The following is a 3,633-nucleotide window of genomic DNA, read 5'->3' as shown; positions in this document are numbered from 1 at the left end:
CTCTCTGTCTCTCTGTCTCTCTCTCTGTCTCTCTGTCTCTCTCTCTGTCTCTCTGTCTCTCTCTCTGTCTCTCTGTCTCTCTCTCTGTCTCTCTGTCTCTCTCTCTGTCTCTCTGTCTCTCTCTCTGTCTCTCTGTCTCTCTCTCTGTCTCTCTGTCTCTCTCTCTGTCTCTCTGTCTCTCTCTCTGTCTCTCTGTCTCTCTCTCTGTCTCTCTGTCTCTCTCTCTGTCTCTCTGTCTCTCTCTCTGTCTCTCTGTCTCTCTCTCTGTCTCTCTGTCTCTCTCTCTGTCTCTCTGTCTCTCTCTCTGTCTCTCTGTCTCTCTCTCTGTCTCTCTGTCTCTCTCTCTGTCTCTCTGTCTCTCTCTCTGTCTCTCTGTCTCTCTCTCTGTCTCTCTGTCTCTCTCTCTGTCTCTCTGTCTCTCTCTCTGTCTCTCTGTCTCTCTCTCTGTCTCTCTGTCTCTCTCTCTCTCTCTCTGTCTCTCTCTCTGTCTCTCTGTCTCTCTCTCTGTCTCTCTCTCTGTCTCTCTGTCTCTGTCTCTCTCTCTCTCTCTCCTGTGCCATTTCCCCAATCTGAACTGGACCCAGGAAGCTCCTATATGTACCCACTGGGGAAACCTATACGTAGCAGATAATTATGTGCTAGTTTCCACAACGGGGCAAACTGTGTGTCCTAAGCCAGGAAAATGGCATGTGGGAAAAGCTGAAGCCCCTTCTCTCTGGACACCGTGTTCCCAGTCCAAATTGGACTCTCATATGACTGGAAAATTAAGGTTTGAACATGAACCCTCAGAATGGCTGCCAGTTCTGGGTTGGGAAACACCTGGAGATTTGGGGGGGGATGAAGTCTGGGGAGGGTGGGGTTTGGGGAGAGACCTCAGCAAGGTATAATGCCATAGAGACCACCCTCCTAAGCAGCCAGTTTCTCCAGGAGAACAGATCTTGTTCATCTGCAGAGCAATTGTAATAGCAGGAGATCTCCAGGTGCTACCTGGAGCCTGGCAGCCCTAAACCCCAGAGCAGGACCAGGTAAACAAAGAAATGAACTTTGTAATGTAGAATTTTCACCTTAGTGATGGACTTGTCTTTGACAATGTCAGCAGCAGAGATAAGAGTCCAGTAGCACCTTAGTAAAAAGCCCAGTAGCACCTTTATTGTAGCATAAGCTTTTGTGAAACGCAGCTCTCTTTGTCAGATGCATGGAGGGTATGAAGTAGCACCTTAAAGACTAACAAAATTGGTGGTAGGGGATGAGCTTTTGTGAGTCACTGCCCACTTCTTCAGATACAGCTAGAATGTGAATCCATCGGTCCGATATATTGGAAAGTGGAGTGATTTTAGATGCCAACTGGCATTAGCAGGCAATTGACAATAGCAGGTGTGGTTGGATTAGGTGTGATATGCAGAGAGGTAGTAGACATGAAGAAATCAGCTTTGATAATGAGAAAGGAAACCTAGGTCTTGGTTCAGTCCAGGTGGATGCATTGTCTTGAGCTTTTTTGGCAAACATTTTTGACAAACGCTTGGGTGCTTGTCGCCTTGCAGTATTTAGAGATTATGGAGCCTTTCTGAGTGAGGTCCCTGCCTGCATAGTTTTATTATGGCAACTGGATTTGAGAAAGACCTCGCTTTGAAATAGTTTCCTGTTGTCTAATGATTTACTGCCTTTCAATAAGAGGACCGTCTGTTTCCTTGAACTCCTGACAAGAGTGCTTCAGATTTACTGTGGCATTTATGTACTTTCACAGACTTTTTACGTCTTTTAAAAGGATTGTTTCCTTTGACTCTATGGCTTTAAGATAACTTTTTGCCTTGATATACCTGTGCTTCAAATAATCACGGTGACACGATGTACATTTAGGAATTGTTTATAACTTATTGTTGTTGTTTTTCTGTTCAGTCAGAATCTATATGAGAGCATAAGAACATAAGAGAAGCCAATATTGGATCAGGCTAAAGGCCCATCCAGTCCAACACTCTGTCACACAGTGGCCAGAAATACCAGGTGCCACCAGGAGGTCCACCAGTGGAGCAAAGCTGACATCTTGGTTTGTTGCAGGCCTTGGTACCAGAGTCCATGTTACTGTTAAGTAGTTTATAACTACAGGTGAGAAGTTGTTTTAGGTTAGGAGACTGTAAGCAAGAAAAGTTCGGGCCCCCAGTGCCTGTGTGAGAGAAGTGCCACTATCCAGCATGGGCTGTAGGTTATTAACAATGTGTTGAACTGGCGAGTGAGTTGTGAGCTGTAGGCAGGGGTCATTTCCTGCCGGAGCACACAGGAGCGGAGCTCCGGCAGTAAAGAGTCCAGGGGGCGGGCACATGCAACAAGCCCCACCCCCTGCTCCCAGCAGCCCTCAGTCAAAGCAAGAAGCAGCCAGGTAAGTTGCAGAGCCCCCCCCCCGGCCCCCGGTCCAAAACAGTCCAGTGGCACCTTTAGGACCAAGTTTTATTCAGGTACAAGCTCTCCCTCCTCTGCCAGGACAGATCTGCACGTCCCCGTCCCCCCAATAGCTAGCAATCCCAAACAGTCCAGTGGAGCCTGAGCGGCGGGTGTTGCCTTCTGACACACTTCCGGTGATGTCAGGGGGTGTGGCATGTGCAAATAAGTTATGCTAATGACTTATGCTAATGAGCTCCTGCACCTCTTTTTCTACTAAATGACCCCTGGATGTAGGTGACCACTAGTGGTGTTCTGGTGTCCCTTTCTTTCGGCTTCTCTTGTAACAAGCTGTCCCTGGGTAACATTCTGGCCTTTCCAGCCATCTTTTTTACCATATCAGGAGGATATTGTAGTTGCAAAGATGCCCGCTGTAGATCCTTCAAGTGAGTCTCTCTGTCAGAGGGGTTGGAGCAGATGTGACTATAGCATCGGGCTTGTTTATAAGCAATGGTGGTTTGATGTGGTTGGGGTGATAGCTGGAGGCACGTAGATATGTTTGCTGATCTGTTCGGTTTCTTGTATAATCTGTCCCTCACGTATCCGTGCGGTGGTGTCCGGGAAGTTTATTTCTTGTGTAGAGTAATTCATAGTTAAATTGGTGGTAGGGAGGAAGTTGCAGAAAGCATGCTGACTTGACGGCATCTTCCACCACCACATGAAGGTTCTGGATTGGCCAGACTTGATATACATTCTGGGCTTCTAAACGTCAGCCTCTCTCTGCCCAAGAGAACAACTTTTTCACAGTAGCTCTAGAACAGCACTTTCTGAACTCCCACCCATTGGCACCTCTCCCGAGCAGACACAGAGAATCAGAGCCAAACCACATGTAATGTATGGAGTTCCATGATCCAATTTGGCCTTCAAAATCAGCCACAACGGGTCCGATATTGATTGAGTTCATAGTACTATGGAAGGTGGAGGAGTTAATTCTTTCCCCCCACTTAGATGTTTTAATCAATATCCCATTCTTTAAGCCCTGATCTGGATAACTCAAGCTAGAATGATCTCATCAGAAGCTAAGCATGGTCAAGCCTGGTTGATATTTGGATGGGAGACCTCCAAGGAAGGTCATGACACAGAGGCAGGCAATGGCAAACCACTTCTGAATGTCTCTTGCCTTGAAAACCCTACAGGGTCATTATAAGTCAGCTGTGAATGGATGGCACTTTCCAGCACGTCTCCCGGGGGTGGGGGGAA

The sequence above is a fragment of the Gekko japonicus genome, unplaced genomic scaffold, assembly GCF_001447785.1.
Source record: "Gekko japonicus isolate JY-2015 unplaced genomic scaffold, Gekko_japonicus_V1.1 scaffold614, whole genome shotgun sequence".
Lineage (NCBI taxonomy): Eukaryota > Metazoa > Chordata > Lepidosauria > Squamata > Gekkonidae > Gekko > Gekko japonicus.
The sequence above is the reverse complement of the archived record's forward strand: the minus strand, read 5'-3'. Positions refer to the sequence as shown.